This window comes from Colias eurytheme, chromosome 21 (assembly GCF_061535395.1).
Source record: "Colias eurytheme isolate Ceu_HAF_F1 chromosome 21, ilColEury1 Martin Lab GWU primary, whole genome shotgun sequence".
Taxonomy (NCBI): Eukaryota; Metazoa; Arthropoda; class Insecta; order Lepidoptera; family Pieridae; genus Colias; species Colias eurytheme.
The window spans coordinates 10366063-10385647 of NC_143000.1; the positions used below are offsets into that span (position 1 = coordinate 10366063).

Here is a 19585-nt window from a genome sequence, read left to right on the forward strand (position 1 = left end):
CGTATAAGCAACATAAAATCGTACCTTGCGTACTGCCTCACGTTTTAGCAACATAAAATCGTACCTTGCGTACCGCCTCATGTTTAAGCAACATAAAATCGTACTTGGCGTACCGCATCACGTTTTATCAACATAAAATCGTACCTTGCGTACCGCCTCATGTTTAAGCAATATAAAATCGTACCTTGCGTACCGCCTCACGTTTTAACAACATAAAATCATACCTTCAGTACCACCTCACGTTATAACAACATAAAATCGTACCTTGCGTACCGCCTCACGTGTAAGCAACATAAAATCGTACCTTGCGTACTGCCTCACGTTTTAGCAACATAAAATCGTACCTTGAGTACCGCCTCACGTTTAAACAACATAAAATCGTACCTTGCGTACCGCCTCACGTTTAAGCAACAAAATCGTACCTTGCGTACCGCCTCATGTTTAAGCAACATAAAATCGTACTTGGCGTACCGCCTCACGTTTTATCAACATAAAATCGTACCTTGCGTACCGCCTCATGTTTAAGCAACATAAAATCGTACCTTGCGTACCGCCTCACGTTTTAACAACATAAAATCATACCTTCAGTACTACCTCACGTTTTAACAACATACAATCGTACCTTGCGTACCGCCTCACGTTTTAGCAACATAAAATCGTACCTTGCGTACCGCCTCACGTTTAAGCAACATAAAATCGTACCTTGCGTACTGCCTCAGGTTTAAGCAACATAAAATCGTAGCTTGCGTACCGCCTCACGTTCTAACAACATAAAATCGTACCTTGAGTACCGCCTCACATTTTAACAACATAAAATCGTACCTTGCGTACCGCCTCACGTTTAAGCAACATAAAATCGTACCTTGCGTACCGCCTCACGTTTAAGCAACATAAAATCGTACCTTGCGTACCGCCTCACGTTTAAGCAACATAAAATCGTACCTTGCGTACCGCCTCACGTTTAAGCAACATAAAATCGTACCTTGCGTACCGCCTCACGTTTTAACAACATAAAATCGTACCTTGAGTACCGCCTCACGTTTAAACAACATAAAATCGTACCTTTCGTACAGCCTCACGTTTTAGCAACATAAAATCGTACCTTGCGTACCGCCTCACGTTTAAGCAACATAAAATCGTACCTTGCGTACCGCCTCACGTTTAAGCAACATAAAATCGTACCTTGCGTACCGCCTCACGTTTAAGCAACATAAAATCGTACCTTGCGTACCGCCTCACATTTTATCAACATAAAATCGTACCTTGCGTACCGCCTCATGTTTTAACAACATAAAATCGTACCTTGAGTACCGCCTCACATTTAAACAACATAAAATCGTACCTTGCGTACCGCCTCACGTTTAAGCAACATAAAATCGTACCTTGCGTACCGCCTCACGTTTAAGTAAAATAAAATCTTACCTTGCGTACCGCCTCATGTTTAAGCAACATAAAATCGTACCTTGCGTACTGCCTCACGTTTTAGCAACATAAAATCGTACCTTGAGTACCGCCTCACGTTTTAACAACATAAAATCGTACCTTGCGTACCGCCTCACGTTTTAACAACATAAAATCGTACCTTGCGTACCGCCTCACGTTTAAGCAACATAAAATCGTACCTTGCGTACCGCCTCACGTTTAAGCAACATAAAATCGTACCTTGAGTACCACCTCACGTTTTAACAACATAAAATCGTACCTTGCATACCGCCTCACGTATAAGCAACATAAAATCGTACCTTGCGTACTGCCTCACGTTTTAGCAACATAAAATCGTACCTTGCGTACCGCCTCATGTTTAAGCAACATAAAATCGTACTTGGCGTACCGCATCACGTTTTATCAACTTAAAATCGTACCTTGCGTACCGCCTCATGTTTAAGCAATATAAAATCGTACCTTGCGTACCGCCTCACGTTTTAACAACATAAAATCATACCTTCAGTACTCCCTCACGTTTTAACAACATAAAATCGTACCTTGCGTACCGCCTCACGTTATAGCAACATAAAATCGTACCTTGCGTACCGCCTCACGTTTAAGCAACATAAAATCGTACCTTGCGTACAGCCTCACGTTTAAGCAACATAAAATCGTACCTTGAGTACCGCCTCACGTTTTGACAACATAAAATCGTACCTTGCGTACCGCCTCACGTTTTATCAACATAAAATCGTACCTTGCGTACCGCCTCATGTTTTAACAACATAAAATCGTACCTTGAGTACCGCCTCACGTTTTAACAACATAAAATCGTACCTTGCGTACCGCCTCACGTTTTATCAACATAAAATCGTACCTTGCGTACCGCCTCACGTTTAAGCAACATTAAATCGTACCTTCAGTACTCCCTCACGTTTTAACAACATAAAATCGTACCTTGCGTACCGCCTCACGTTATAGCAACATAAAATCGTACCTTGAGTACCGCCTCACGTTTTAACAACATAAAATCGTACCTTGCGTACCGCCTCACGTTTAAGCAACATAAAATCGTACCTTGCGTACCGCCTCACGTTTTACTAAAATAAAATCTTACCTTGCGTACCGCCTCACGTTTAAGCAACATAAAATCGTACCTTGCGTACTGCCTCACGTTTTAGCAACATAAAATCGTACCTTGCGTACCGCCTCATGTTTAAGCAACATAAAATCGTACTTGGCGTACCGCATCACGTTTTATCAACATAAAATCGTACCTTGCGTACCGCCTCATGTTTAAGCAATATAAAATCGTACCTTGCGTACCGCCTCACGTTTTAACAACATAAAATCATACCTTCAGTACTACCTCACGTTTTAACAACATAAAATCGTACCTTGCGTACCGCCTCACGTTTTTACAACATAAAATCATACCTTCAGTACTCCCTCACGTTTTAACAACATAAAATCGTACCTTGCGTACCGCCTCACGTTATAGCAACATAAAATCGTACCTTGCGTACCGCCTCACGTTTAAGCAACATAAAATCGTACCTTGCGTACAGCCTCACGTTTAAGCAACATAAAATCGTACCTTGAGTACCGCCTCACGTTTTGACAACATAAAATCGTACCTTGCGTACCGCCTCACGTTTTATCAACATAAAATCGTACCTTGCGTACCGCCTCATGTTTTAACAACATAAAATCGTACCTTGAGTACCGCCTCACATTTTAACAACATAAAATCGTACCTTGCGTACAGCCTCACGTTTAAGCAACATAAAATCGTACCTTGCGTACCGCCTCACGTTTTAGTAAAATAAAATCTTACCTTGCGTACCGCCTCACGTTTAAGCAACATAAAATCGTACCTTGCGTACTGCCTCACGTTTTAGCAACATAAAATCGTACCTTGCGTACCGCCTCACGTTTTAACAACATAAAATCGTACCTTGAGTACCGCCTCACATTTTAACAACATAAAATCATACCTTGCGTACCGCCTCACGTTTAAGCAACATAAAATCGTACCTTGCGTACCGCCTCACGTTTTAGCAACATAAAATCGTACCTTGAGTACCACCTCACGTTTTACCAACATAAAATCGTACCTTGCGTACCGCCTCACGTTTAAGCAACATAAAATCGTACCTTGCGTACTGTCTCACGTTTTAGCAACATAAAATCGTACCTTGCGTACCGCCTCACGTTTAAGCAACATAAAATCGTACCTTGCGTACCGCCTCACGTTTTAGTAAAATAGAATCTTACCTTGCGTACCGCCTCACGTTTAAGCAACATAAAATCGTACCTTGCGTACTGCCTCACGTTTTAGCAACATAAAATCGTACCTTGAGTACCGCCTCACGTTTTAACAACATAAAATCTTACCTTGCGTACCGCCTCACGTTTAAGCAACATAAAATCGTACCTTGCGTACTGCCTCACGTTTTAGCAACATAAAATCGTACCTTGCGTACCGCCTCACGTTTAAGCAACATAAAATCGTACCTTGCGTACCGCCTCATGTTTAAGCAACATAAAATCGTACCTTGCGTACCGCCTCACGTTTTAACAACATAAAATCGTACCTTGAGTACCGCCTCACATTTTAACAACATAAAATCATACCTTGCGTACCGCCTCATGTTTAAGCACCATAAAATCGTACCTTGCGTACCGCCTCACGTTTTAACAACATAAAATCATACCTTCAGTACTCCCTCACGTTTTAACAACATAAAATCGTACCTTGCGTACCGCCTCACGTTATAGCAACATAAAATCGTACCTTGAGTACCGCCTCACGTTTTAACAACATAAAATCGTACCTTGCGTACCGCCTCACGTTTTATCAACATAAAATCGTACCTTGCGTACCGCCTCACGTTTAAGCAACATAAAATAGTACCTTGCGTACCGCCTCACGTTTAAGCAACATAAAATCGTACCTTGCGTACCGCCTCACGTTTTAACAACATAAAATCGTACCTTGAGTACCGCCTCACATTTTAATAACCTAAAATCGTACCTTGCGTACCGCCTCATGTTTAAGCAACATAAAATCGTACCTTGCGTACCGCCTCACGTTTTAACAACATAAAATCATACCTTCAGTACTCCCTCACGTTTAAGCAACATAAAATCGTACCTTGCGTACCGCCTCATGTTTAAGCAACATAAAATCGTACCTTGCGTACCGCCTCACGTTTTAACAACATAAAATCATACCTTCAGTACTCCCTCACGTTTTAACAACATAAAATCGTACCTTGCGTACCGCCTCACGTTATAGCAACATAAAATCGTACCTTGCGTACCGCCTCACGTTTTAACAACATAAAATCATACCTTCAGTACTACCTCACGTTTTAACAACATAAAATCGTACCTTGCGTACCGCCTCACGTTTTTACAACATAAAATCATACCTTCAGTACTCCCTCACGTTTTAACAACATAAAATCGTACCTTGCGTACCGCCTCACGTTATAGCAACATAAAATCGTACCTTGCGTACCGCCTCACGTTTAAGCAACATAAAATCGTACCTTGCGTACAGCCTCACGTTTAAGCAACATAAAATCGTACCTTGAGTACCGCCTCACGTTTTGACAACATAAAATCGTACCTTGCGTACCGCCTCACGTTTTATCAACATAAAATCGTACCTTGCGTACCGCCTCATGTTTTAACAACATAAAATCGTACCTTGAGTACCGCCTCACATTTTAACAACATAAAATCGTACCTTGCGTACAGCCTCACGTTTAAGCAACATAAAATCGTACCTTGCGTACCGCCTCACGTTTTAGTAAAATAAAATCTTACCTTGCGTACCGCCTCACGTTTAAGCAACATAAAATCGTACCTTGCGTACTGCCTCACGTTTTAGCAACATAAAATCGTACCTTGCGTACCGCCTCACGTTTTAACAACATAAAATCGTACCTTGAGTACCGCCTCACATTTTAACAACATAAAATCATACCTTGCGTACCCCCTCACGTTTAAGCAACATAAAATCGTACCTTGCGTACCGCCTCACGTTTTAGCAACATAAAATCGTACCTTGAGTACCACCTCACGTTTTACCAACATAAAATCGTACCTTGCGTACCGCCTCACGTTTAAGCAACATAAAATCGTACCTTGCGTACTGTCTCACGTTTTAGCAACATAAAATCGTACCTTGCGTACCGCCTCACGTTTAAGCAACATAAAATCGTACCTTGCGTACCGCCTCACGTTTTAGTAAAATAGAATCTTACCTTGCGTACCGCCTCACGTTTAAGCAACATAAAATCGTACCTTGCGTACTGCCTCACGTTTTAGCAACATAAAATCGTACCTTGAGTACCGCCTCACGTTTTAACAACATAAAATCTTACCTTGCGTACCGCCTCACGTTTAAGCAACATAAAATCGTACCTTGCGTACTGCCTCACGTTTTAGCAACATAAAATCGTACCTTGCGTACCGCCTCACGTTTAAGCAACATAAAATCGTACCTTGCGTACCGCCTCATGTTTAAGCAACATAAAATCGTACCTTGCGTACCGCCTCACGTTTTAACAACATAAAATCGTACCTTGAGTACCGCCTCACATTTTAACAACATAAAATCATACCTTGCGTACCGCCTCATGTTTAAGCAACATAAAATCGTACCTTGCGTACCGCCTCACGTTTTAACAACATAAAATCATACCTTCAGTACTCCCTCACGTTTTAACAACATAAAATCGTACCTTGCGTACCGCCTCACGTTATAGCAACATAAAATCGTACCTTGAGTACCGCCTCACGTTTTAACAACATAAAATCGTACCTTGCGTACCGCCTCACGTTTTATCAACATAAAATCGTACCTTGCGTACCGCCTCACGTTTAAGCAACATAAAATAGTACCTTGCGTACCGCCTCACGTTTAAGCAACATAAAATCGTACCTTGCGTACCGCCTCACGTTTTAACAACATAAAATCGTACCTTGAGTACCGCCTCACATTTTAATAACCTAAAATCGTACCTTGCGTACCGCCTCATGTTTAAGCAACATAAAATCGTACCTTGCGTACCACCTCACGTTTTAACAACATAAAATCATACCTTCAGTACTCCCTCACGTTTAAGCAACATAAAATCGTACCTTGCGTACCGCCTCATGTTTAAGCAACATAAAATCGTACCTTGCGTACCGCCTCACGTTTTAACAACATAAAATCATACCTTCAGTACTCCCTCACGTTTTAACAACATAAAATCGTACCTTGCGTACCGCCTCACGTTATAGCAACATAAAATCGTACCTTGCGTACCGCCTCACATTTAAGCAACATAAAATCGTACCTTGCGTACAGCCTCACGTTTTAGCAACATAAAATCGTACTTTGAGTACCGCCTCACGTTTTAGCAACATAAAATCGTACCTTGCGTACCGCCTCACGTTTTATCAACATACAATCGTACCTTGCGTACCGCCTCATGTTTTAACAACATAAAATCGTACCTTGAGTACCGCCTCACATTTTAACAACATAAAATCGTACCTTGCGTACCGCCTCACGTTTAAGCAACATAAAATCGTACCTTGCGTACCGCCTCACGTTTTAGTAAAATAAAATGTTACCTTGCGTACCGCCTCACGTTTAAGCAACATAAAATCGTACCTTGCGTACTGCCTCACGTTTTAGCAACATAAAATCGTACCTTGAGTACCGCCTCACGTTTTAACAACATAAAATCGTACCTTGCGTACCGCCTCACGTTTTAACAACATAAAATCGTACCTTGAGTACCGCCTCACATTTTAACAACATAAAATCATACCTTGCGTACCGCCTCACGTTTAAGCAACATAAAATCGTACCTTGCGTACCGCCTCACGTTTTAGCAACATAAAATCGTACCTTGAGTACCACCTCACGTTTTAACAACATAAAATCGTACCTTGCGTACCGCCTCACGTTTAAGCAACATAAAATCGTACCTTGCGTACCGCCTCACGTTTTAACAACATAAAATCGTACCTTGAGTACCGCCTCACATTTGAACAACATAAAATCATACCTTGCGTACCGCCTCACGTTTAAGCAACATAAAATCGTACCTTGCGTACCGCCTCACGTTTTAGCAACATAAACTCGTACCTTGCGTACCGCCTCACGTTTAAGCAACATAAAATCGTACCTTGCGTACTGCCTCACGTTTTAGCAACATAAAATCGTACCTTGCGTACCGCCTCACGTTTAAGCAACATAAAATCGTACCTTGCGTACCGCCTCACGTTTAAGTAAAATAAAATCTTACCTTGCGTACCGCCTCACGTTTAAGTAACATAAAATCGTACCTTGCGTACTGCCTCACGTTTGAGCAACATAAAATCGTACCTTGAGTACCGCCTCACGTTTTAACAACATAAAATCGTACCTTGCGTACCGCCTCACGTTTAAGCAACATAAAATCGTACCTTGCGTACCGCCTCATGTTTAAGCAACATAAAATCGTACCTTGCGTACCGCCTCACGTTTTAACAACATAAAATCGTACCTTGAGTACCGCCTCACATTTTAACAACATAAAATCATACCTTGCGTACCGCCTCATGTTTAAGCAACATAAAATCGTACCTTGCGTACCGCCTCACGTTTTAACAACATAAAATCATACCTTCAGTACTCCCTCACGTTTTAACAACATAAAATCGTACCTTGCGTACCGCCTCACGTTATAGCAACATAAAATCGTACCTTGAGTACCGCCTCACGTTTTAACAACATAAAATCGTACCTTGCGTACCGCCTCACGTTTTATCAACATAAAATCGTACCTTGCGTACCGCCTCACGTTTAAGCAACATAAAATAGTACCTTGCGTACCGCCTCACGTTTAAGCAACATAAAATCGTACCTTGCGTACCGCCTCACGTTTTAACAACATAAAATCGTACCTTGAGTACCGCCTCACATTTTAATAACCTAAAATCGTACCTTGCGTACCGCCTCATGTTTAAGCAACATAAAATCGTACCTTGCGTACCGCCTCACGTTTTAACAACATAAAATCATACCTTCAGTACTCCCTCACGTTTAAGCAACATAAAATCGTACCTTGCGTACCGCCTCATGTTTAAGCAACATAAAATCGTACCTTGCGTACCGCCTCACGTTTTAACAACATAAAATCATACCTTCAGTACTCCCTCACGTTTTAACAACATAAAATCGTACCTTGCGTACCGCCTCACGTTATAGCAACATAAAATCGTACCTTGCGTACCGCCTCACGTTTTAACAACATAAAATCATACCTTCAGTACTACCTCACGTTTTAACAACATAAAATCGTACCTTGCGTACCGCCTCACGTTTTTACAACATAAAATCATACCTTCAGTACTCCCTCACGTTTTAACAACATAAAATCGTACCTTGCGTACCGCCTCACGTTATAGCAACATAAAATCGTACCTTGCGTACCGCCTCACGTTTAAGCAACATAAAATCGTACCTTGCGTACAGCCTCACGTTTAAGCAACATAAAATCGTACCTTGAGTACCGCCTCACGTTTTGACAACATAAAATCGTACCTTGCGTACCGCCTCACGTTTTATCAACATAAAATCGTACCTTGCGTACCGCCTCATGTTTTAACAACATAAAATCGTACCTTGAGTACCGCCTCACATTTTAACAACATAAAATCGTACCTTGCGTACAGCCTCACGTTTAAGCAACATAAAATCGTACCTTGCGTACCGCCTCACGTTTTAGTAAAATAAAATCTTACCTTGCGTACCGCCTCACGTTTAAGCAACATAAAATCGTACCTTGCGTACTGCCTCACGTTTTAGCAACATAAAATCGTACCTTGCGTACCGCCTCACGTTTTAACAACATAAAATCGTACCTTGAGTACCGCCTCACATTTTAACAACATAAAATCATACCTTGCGTACCGCCTCACGTTTAAGCAACATAAAATCGTACCTTGCGTACCGCCTCACGTTTTAGCAACATAAAATCGTACCTTGAGTACCACCTCACGTTTTACCAACATAAAATCGTACCTTGCGTACCGCCTCACGTTTAAGCAACATAAAATCGTACCTTGCGTACTGTCTCACGTTTTAGCAACATAAAATCGTACCTTGCGTACCGCCTCACGTTTAAGCAACATATAATCGTACCTTGCGTACCGCCTCACGTTTTAGTAAAATAGAATCTTACCTTGCGTACCGCCTCACGTTTAAGCAACATAAAATCGTACCTTGCGTACTGCCTCACGTTTTAGCAACATAAAATCGTACCTTGAGTACCGCCTCACGTTTTAACAACATAAAATCTTACCTTGCGTACCGCCTCACGTTTAAGCAACATAAAATCGTACCTTGCGTACTGCCTCACGTTTTAGCAACATAAAATCGTACCTTGCGTACCGCCTCACGTTTAAGCAACATAAAATCGTACCTTGCGTACCGCCTCATGTTTAAGCAACATAAAATCGTACCTTGCGTACCGCCTCACGTTTTAACAACATAAAATCGTACCTTGAGTACCGCCTCACATTTTAACAACATAAAATCATACCTTGCGTACCGCCTCATGTTTAAGCAACATAAAATCGTACCTTGCGTACCGCCTCACGTTTTAACAACATAAAATCATACCTTCAGTACTCCCTCACGTTTTAACAACATAAAATCGTACCTTGCGTACCGCCTCACGTTATAGCAACATAAAATCGTACCTTGAGTACCGCCTCACGTTTTAACAACATAAAATCGTACCTTGCGTACCGCCTCACGTTTTATCAACATAAAATCGTACCTTGCGTACCGCCTCACGTTTAAGCAACATAAAATAGTACCTTGCGTACCGCCTCACGTTTAAGCAACATAAAATCGTACCTTGCGTACCGCCTCACGTTTTAACAACATAAAATCGTACCTTGAGTACCGCCTCACATTTTAATAACCTAAAATCGTACCTTGCGTACCGCCTCATGTTTAAGCAACATAAAATCGTACCTTGCGTACCGCCTCACGTTTTAACAACATAAAATCATACCTTCAGTACTCCCTCACGTTTAAGCAACATAAAATCGTACCTTGCGTACCGCCTCATGTTTAAGCAACATAAAATCGTACCTTGCGTACCGCCTCACGTTTTAACAACATAAAATCATACCTTCAGTACTCCCTCACGTTTTAACAACATAAAATCGTACCTTGCGTACCGCCTCACGTTATAGCAACATAAAATCGTACCTTGCGTACCGCCTCACGTTTAAGCAACATAAAATCGTACCTTGCGTACAGCCTCACGTTTTAGCAACATAAAATCGTACTTTGAGTACCGCCTCACGTTTTAGCAACATAAAATCGTACCTTGCGTACCGCCTCACGTTTTATCAACATACAATCGTACCTTGCGTACCGCCTCATGTTTTAACAACATAAAATCGTACCTTGAGTACCGCCTCACATTTTAACAACATAAAATCGTACCTTGCGTACCGCCTCACGTTTAAGCAACATAAAATCGTACCTTGCGTACCGCCTCACGTTTTAGTAAAATAAAATGTTACCTTGCGTACCGCCTCACGTTTAAGCAACATAAAATCGTACCTTGCGTACTGCCTCACGTTTTAGCAACATAAAATCGTACCTTGAGTACCGCCTCACGTTTTAACAACATAAAATCGTACCTTGCGTACCGCCTCACGTTTTAACAACATAAAATCGTACCTTGAGTACCGCCTCACATTTTAACAACATAAAATCATACCTTGCGTACCGCCTCACGTTTAAGCAACATAAAATCGTACCTTGCGTACCGCCTCACGTTTTAGCAACATAAAATCGTACCTTGAGTACCACCTCACGTTTTAACAACATAAAATCGTACCTTGCGTACCGCCTCACGTTTAAGCAACATAAAATCGTACCTTGCGTACCGCCTCACGTTTTAACAACATAAAATCGTACCTTGAGTACCGCCTCACATTTGAACAACATAAAATCATACCTTGCGTACCGCCTCACGTTTAAGCAACATAAAATCGTACCTTGCGTACCGCCTCACGTTTTAGCAACATAAACTCGTACCTTGAGTACCACCTCACGTTTTAACAACATAAAATCGTACCTTGCGTACCGCCTCACGTTTAAGCAACATAAAATCGTACCTTGCGTACTGCCTCACGTTTTAGCAACATAAAATCGTACCTTGCGTACCGCCTCACGTTTAAGCAACATAAAATCGTACCTTGCGTACCGCCTCACGTTTAAGTAAAATAAAATCTTACCTTGCGTACCGCCTCACGTTTAAGTAACATAAAATCGTACCTTGCGTACTGCCTCACGTTTGAGCAACATAAAATCGTACCTTGAGTACCGCCTCACGTTTTAACAACATAAAATCGTACCTTGCGTACCGCCTCACGTTTTAACAACATAAAATCGTACCTTGAGTACCGCCTCACATTTTAACAACATAAAATCATACCTTGCGTACCGCCTCACGTTTAAGCAACATAAAATCGTACCTTGCGTACCGCCTCACGTTTTAGCAACATAAAATCGTACCTTGAGTACCACCTCACGTTTTAACAACATAAAATCGTACCTTGCGTACCGCCTCACGTTTAAGCAACATAAAATCGTACCTTGCGTACCGCCTCAAGTTTAAGCAACATAAAATCGTACCTTGCGTACCGCCTCACGTTATAACAATATAAAATCGTACCTTGCGTACCGCCTCACGTTTTAGCAACATACAATCGTACCTTGCGTACCGCCTCACGTTTTAACAACATAAAATCATACCTTCAGTACCACCTCACGTTTTAACAAGATAAAATCGTACCTTGCGTACCGCCTCACGTTTAAGCAACATAAAATCGTACCTTGCGTACCGCCTCACGTTTTAACAACATAAAATCATACCTTCAGTACCGCCTCATGTTTTAGCAACATAAAATCGTACTTGGCGTACCGCCTCACGTTTTATCAACATACAATCGTACCTTGCGTACCGCCTCACGTTTTAACAACATAAAATCATACCTTCAGTACCACCTCACGTTTTAACAAGATAAAATCGTACCTTGCGTACCGCCTCACGTTTTATCAACATAAAATCGTACCTTGCGTACCGCCTCACGTTTAAGCAACATTAAATCGTAGCTTGCGTACCGCCTCACGTTTTAACAACATAAAATCGTACCTTGAGTACCACCTCACGTTTTAAAAACATAAAATCGTACCTTGCGTACCGCCTCACGTTTAAGCAACATAAAATCGTACCTTGCGTACTGCCTCACGTTTTAGCAACATAAAATCGTACCTTGAGTACCGCCTCACGTTTAAACAACATAAAATAATACCTTGCGTACCGCCTCACGTTTTAGCAACATAAAATCGTACCTTGCGTACCGCCTCACGTTTTAACAACATAAAATCGTACCTTGCGTACCGCCTCACGTTATAACAACATAAAATCGTACCTTGCGTACCGCCTCACGTTTTAGAAACATAAAATCGTACCTTGAGTACCGCCTCACGTTTTAGCAACATAAAATCGTACCTTGAGTACCGCCTCACATTTTAACAACATAAAATCATACCTTGCGTACCGCCTCACGTTTAAGCAACATAAAATCGTACCTTGCGTACCGCCTCACGTTTAAGCTACATAAAATCGTACCTTGCGTACCGCCTCACGTTTAAGCAACATAAAATCGTACCTTGCGTACCGCCTCACGTTTTAACAACATAAAATCGTACCTTGAGTACCGCCTCACGTTTTAACAACATAAAATCGTACCTTGCGTACCGCCTCACGTTTTAGCTACATAAAATCGTACATTGCGTACCGCCTCATGTTTTAACAACATAAAATCGTACCTTTAGTACTGCCTCACATTTTAACAACATAAAATCGTACCTTGAGTACCGCCTCACGTTTTAACAACATAAAATCGTACCTTGCGTACTGCCTCACGTTTTAGAAACATAAAATCGTACCTTGAGTACCGCCTCACGTTTTAACAACATAAAATCGTACCTGGCGTACCGCTTCACGTTTAAGCAACATAAAATCGTACCTTGCGTACTGCCTCACGTTTTAGAAACATAAAATCGTACCTTGAGTACCGCCTCACGTTTTAACAACATAAAATCGTACCTTGCGTACCGCCTCACGTTTTAGCAACATAAAATCGTACCTTGCGTACCGCCTCATGTTTTAGCAACATAAAATCGTACTTGGCGTACCGCCTCACGTTTTATCAACATAAAATCGTACCTTGCGTACCGCCTCACGTTTTAGCAACATAAAATCGTACTTGGCGTACCGCCTCACGTTTAAGCAACATAAAATCGTACCTTGCGTGCCGTCGACCGTGCCAGCAACGCGTACGCATGCGCAGCGTGCAGCTCGTCGCAACAGTGACGTATAATTCAAGCATATACTCATATAACTATGCGAGTAGGTGTACACTCCCATATAGCTCCATAGAGCCTCACCTGCGGGTGTGCACGCCAGCAGGTGTAAGTGCGCACGGGCAGCGTGGAGCCCGGCGTGCGGGACGCAGTGCTGCGAGACAGTGTCTCAGCGCTGCGAGTCTCTCCCCAGCACCGCCCGCGAGCCTCTCCCCAGCACCGCCCGCGAGCCTCTCCCCAGCACCGCCCGCGAGCCTCTCCCCAGCACCGCCCGCGAGCCTCTCCCCAGCACCGCCCGCGAGCCTCTCCCCAGCACCGCCCGCGAGCCTCTCCCCAGCACCGCCCGCGAGCCTCTCCCCAGCACCGCCCGCGAGCCTCTCCCCAGCACCGCCCGCGAGCCTCTCCCCAGCACCGCCCGCGAGCCCAGCGCTGGTTGCTGCGACCCCGCGCTCTCATTGCCAGCGCCATACTACCGCGGCGGACATCATGTCACCGATGCCGTTCATTATGTACTGTAACACGAGTAAGGGGTTGTGTTGGATAATATAAAAAGTATTCATTTTACACGTAATAATTTATACAGTTTACATAGACCGTTCATAGGACGGCTTAGAATAATATGTTACTAGAGGTTCCGCCCCGGCTTCGCCCGTGGTACATATTTCGCAATAAAAGGTAGCCTATTTCCTTTCTCGGGTATCAAAATATCTCCATACCAAATTTCATGCAAATTGGTTCAGTAGTTTAGGCGTGATTGAGTAACAGACAGACAGACAGAGTTACTTTCGCATTTATAATATTAGTATGGATTTCGTTTTGTTAGAACTCTACATTTTTTAAACTTTTTTCAATTACAATTACATATATAATAATAATGACCTGTAATTTTGATGAAAATGATGTAATATTAATATTTGATTTTACTAATAAACCATTCCAAACATAATAAACAATTTCTGCTTTAAAGAACTGACGACGCTACAGTGATGTGTCAATTGACCTTTTTTCTTTTTAAATACTAGAGACGTTACTCTAAAAATCGAAATCTAATATCTATAATCGAATGCAATCATTACTTGTGAATAAATATCACCATAAATTAATAAATGCGTTGTGTTTACAATAAAGTTGACTATAAAGTACACCTGAATAAACGCATTTTGCACGCCTCATAAGCGAAGCGTTGAGGTGGGTACTACTGTCACTTCGCGCAAAACATCTGATTTTTCAAACTTAAAATGTCTTTATGTATCATACATTGCACTTGTAAGATAATACATACACACACATATTAAGAAAAAACACTATTTTTAACGATCATGATATTTTTGATGTCATTTTTGTTATTTAAACTAGTTAAAAAACAGTTTAAAAAAGTTCTGTCTTGGACGTCCGTGTGTCTGTATGTGCGGATCCTTTTTCTTGTTAACACGATAGCGACCGAAATACTTTACTAATCGAGTCTTTTTTTTTCTCTTACGCTTGAGTATGCTCAGGAATAGAACCCTTTCATTTTTCAGGGTCTGATTCGATGTGGTTTAATTGTTATTAAATAAACAAAAATAATAATTAATAAATATCTATTAAAAAAAAATTATGAGGCGTGCACTTTTGGATTTTCCAAATTATTTTTAAATTATGTAGATACTTGTAAAATACTTATCGTTACGTATCTTGGACAGGGATTTGTTGATGAATTTTATAATTGCCATGTTTCAAGTTCGTATCGATTAATTCACTTTAATCGATGTTTTAGGCAGGATACCTCTCTACGAAGATAAAATTGATATACATGTAAATGTGAGTGTTCAGGTGTATTATCGTTTGGTATGTGTGTGTGTGAGTTTGGTGTACGTATGAAATTTTGCTGTATGTATGTATGTATGTGTGAGTGTATTATCTCACAGCAAGCCGTTGCGGTGCCAATCTCGCCAGATCGTGAAAGGCCAGAAGACTAGCAGTAAGTCGCGCGGCACCGCCCGCTTCACCCGCTTCACCTTTAGCGCCCCATTCGAAGTGCATCTGTAATGTTTTTTTTGGAAGATAACTAAATTTTACTAAAACTTTTGAATTACCATTTTTTCTCATCAATATTTTAGAGTCTTTTACCCAGAGGTACGAATAATTAAATTCAGCTTTTAGTTCTCGTTCACGTTTTAGCAGTAACTTGTTTGATCGTTGACAAATAGACTCGAATCTGGTCCAGGGATTCCAATATCGACGGATTTAATCCTCGGCGAGCGCGGACGGCTGCTAAAAGCAGATCTTTGCGGTAACGCTGAGTAAACTGTACAATTATTTAGGAAGGACGGGTGGGTTTGTTATCATCGGAACCCCACTATGCGGGTTTTTTCTTTGAAAACTCGGGCGAAGCCGCGGGTGGAAAGCTAGTAACCTAAAAAGTTAAAATTAAAATGAGTCAAATAATAAATGTTGTTAAAACCGGAAAGATATTAATTTAGGCATTTTGCTATTTATTTAAATATTTATATGCTTCATATTATATTGCCACCAGCTTTCCGCCCGCGGCTTCGCCCGCGTATTCGAAGAAAAACCCGCTAGTTCCCGTTCCCGTGGGATTTCCAAGATAAAACCTATCCTATGTGTTAATCCAAGTAACCCTCTATGTGTGATAAATTTCATTGTAATCGGTTCAGTAATATTTGCGTGAAAGAGTAACAAACATACACACTTACACATACATATGGATGTATATCCATACGCATAAACTTTCGCATTTATAATATTAAATTAAATTAAATTAGTAGGATTAGACTTACCATAGTTTCAGCAAGCAAAGTTAGCTCTTCAAGCTGGTGCACGTCGCTGACTATCTCTTTGATAGTAACTTCACCATCGCCAAGACTCGAACCGAGTATTACAGCTTCACGCTCGTAAGCTGCTTATAATTCCTACACATTTGATAAAAGGGAATTATTTTTAGCATTTGTATAAGTTCAACAGTAGAGTTGCAAATAGGATGTATGTGCAGGACTGAGTATATTTTAAAATTGCAAATTACAGTTCTAGAAACTTATATCATTAATCATTTTATCAGAATGTCTTTTAGGAGTTTTATAATTGAGGTGATCGGAAGTGATTGGGGCTAGCCGTTTCAGTTGTTTCGCCACAAAAACAGGAATTACATTCGGCTTTGTGGACTTGAACAGACTAATGATATTTCGCACTATAACATTATTTGTTAGCCACTGCGTAGCGCAAGATGCACATATGCGGCTTTTGTATGCGTGGTGAGCGAAGGGAGCACAGTAGCACTGACTTATTGCCAAGGGGACGCGTCATCCTAATCTATAATTGGATAATGTCAGTCGTTCACGATTGTGCCTACTAACCTGCTGCATATGAGGTGCATCATTTTGCACATAATTCAATAGCCCATAAATATGAGCATCATCAGCCAACCACCGCGCAGCTCTAGCCGGATGCGCAGGCGCAAGTCATGTATGTGAAGCCAACGACCCCAATGCTGTGCTGTGTAGGTGGCACATCATCCTGCACATTCGTCAGCGCACTATATCATCATCAGCCAACCACCGTGCAGCTATAGCTGTAGGCGCAGGGGCAAGTCTTGTATGCGCTGCTCTAGCATGTGTAGCCAACGACCCCAATGCAGCAGCAGTGTTCTTGCAGCAGCACCCCCCCCCCCCCGCACGTCCCGTACATCTGAAAAATTATCCATCTATTTTTAGTTAGTACAAGTCGGAAGAATCCAGAAAATGCACAACATTTTATACAATCTTGTAAGTCATCAAACAGAAGCAATGAAAAGGGGTAAATTTTTAGAAAATGATGACATTAAAATAATGGATATAAAGAAAGAATAAAGTTGGTAGAATAAGGTATTTGAACCCCTTATACTCATAGGTACGTCTTCAGATGGGGAAAATTAAATAGCTTTTGAAATTTGTTTGGAAGGATACCATTCTTTAATCTTTAGGTTTTAGATCTGTTTTTCTTTCAAATTATTGATTTGATGCTCCATGTAGTTAACTGTGTCTTCTTCAACCTAAAAAAATCTTAGAAACTAGATTATTGAAATGATTAAAAAACAGAATTTTGAAAAAGCAGTCCTACATGTTAGGTATTGCATGTACTTAATTAATACTGTTTTGAAGCACCCAAACTAATAAATATACTTTATATTAAGATGTTCAGATCTGAACTTCCTGCAATAAAAATAATAAAAGAGTTCAATACTAACCTCAAAGTGATCTTAACAAAAATATTAACTTTTGGGAATTGGGAAGATCGCGCCTCTTTACACCAACATAGCTTTATGACCACTTTTTCCTTACAAACCATTGAGATACTACCTATTACTACGTTACAATTTACAAAGACAAACACTTCGTTTGGAGCATTTCTGTATTTTTGCAGTTAGGCAAAAGTCAATACCCAATGCTTGTACCTATGTAGGTTTTTGTATTTTTCTATTGAAGAATGATGATTGATGTTCCATAATGATTTATTAACAATTATAAGAAACGAATACCGATACTGAATCAAAGAAATTTCTAAAACTTGTTCAACTATTTTCTTGACTTGTCACTTGATTTGTTTGTTGTCATGAACTGTGAAGTGTGACGTCACACGAAGCGCGCCAAATGGCCGTGTCGTTTGAATTGTCGATTTGAGTTGGGTTTTTTTCACTTTTTTACTTTTATAACATTTTTAAAGTGAAACTTTTATTACATCGTCTCAAACTTTTTGGTCTGTGTAGCGCATGTCGCGTGTATCGCGGCTGCCGAGTAGGTATACCTACTCGGCACGCGACATGCGCTACACAAAGCAGTGTTCGGAACCGTTCGAACAGTTTCACTTTTACCGTGGTTTCATAAAAACACACAACATTTTTTTTTTATATCCTTTTTTATATATTAAAATGTTTTATACTATCGGATAAAAAAATATAAAAAAATCATGCATATTCCCTATTGACACCCTTTTTACATAGCGCATTAAAACAACCAAGTTTAATGCTCTAAGCCTTTTTACGAAAATTGGTCCAATAGTTACATAATGATCTAAGTCCAGTAGTTATCTAGGTAAACCGCACAATAGAATGGCCCGACGCCTCGATACCCATAGGAAGTGACTACAAGCGCGGATCCAGGGGGGGGGTCACGGGGTCATGACCCCCCCCTGGGCTAGGTCCACGACCTAAGTGGACCACTAATTTAATATTAACTTTTTTAAATTAACAAATTAATACTGTTCAATATGATGTTTTTATTGAATTTTAAGACATAAAAGTAATATAGAACAATGAAATCAATTACAAACGGTAACGGAAGAGAATATAACAAACGATTTAAAAAAAACTATAACTGTGGAATAAAGTGTAATGGTAAAGTTGTATGTAATTAATTTTTTTTCTACAACTTTTGCTGTTACACTTTTCACACAAAACCTCAAATATCGAAATATCCCAGTTCGTGGATAAGACATAAAATAGCAAAATTTTTTTTCAAATGAACACTATAGAATACAGTCAAATTACAACAAAAAATCGGCCAAGTGTGCGTCGGACTCGCGCACCGAGGACTCCGAGCAAACATATTTTTTCATTATGTTGTATCTTATAATTTTGTTTAAAGGATTTTTTTCTTGGGGGCGCATAAAGCAAAATAACCAATCTTCTATTAGATGATACGTGTAATATGCAAGACCAAATCTAAAAAATAA

The 19585-nt window shown here is 40.8% G+C and overlaps 1 long non-coding RNA gene across 2 annotated transcripts in view; it reads right to left on the bottom strand.

The window, feature by feature from the left end:
• Positions 1–16793, bottom strand: part of LOC149899404 (uncharacterized) — a 28440-nt gene extending 11647 nt beyond the window's left edge. The window contains exons 1-4 of one of the 2 annotated variants that reach the window (XR_016457983.1): positions 16660–16793; positions 15785–15901; positions 14279–14391; positions 13964–14062 (exon numbers count right to left, since the gene is read on the bottom strand). This is a non-coding gene — a long non-coding RNA (uncharacterized LOC149899404). Of the gene's footprint in view, positions 1–13963; positions 14392–15784; positions 15902–16659 lie in introns of both variants that reach the window. The other variant, XR_016457982.1, reaches the window with a different exon arrangement.
• Between the last annotated feature and the right edge of the window lie 2792 nt (positions 16794–19585).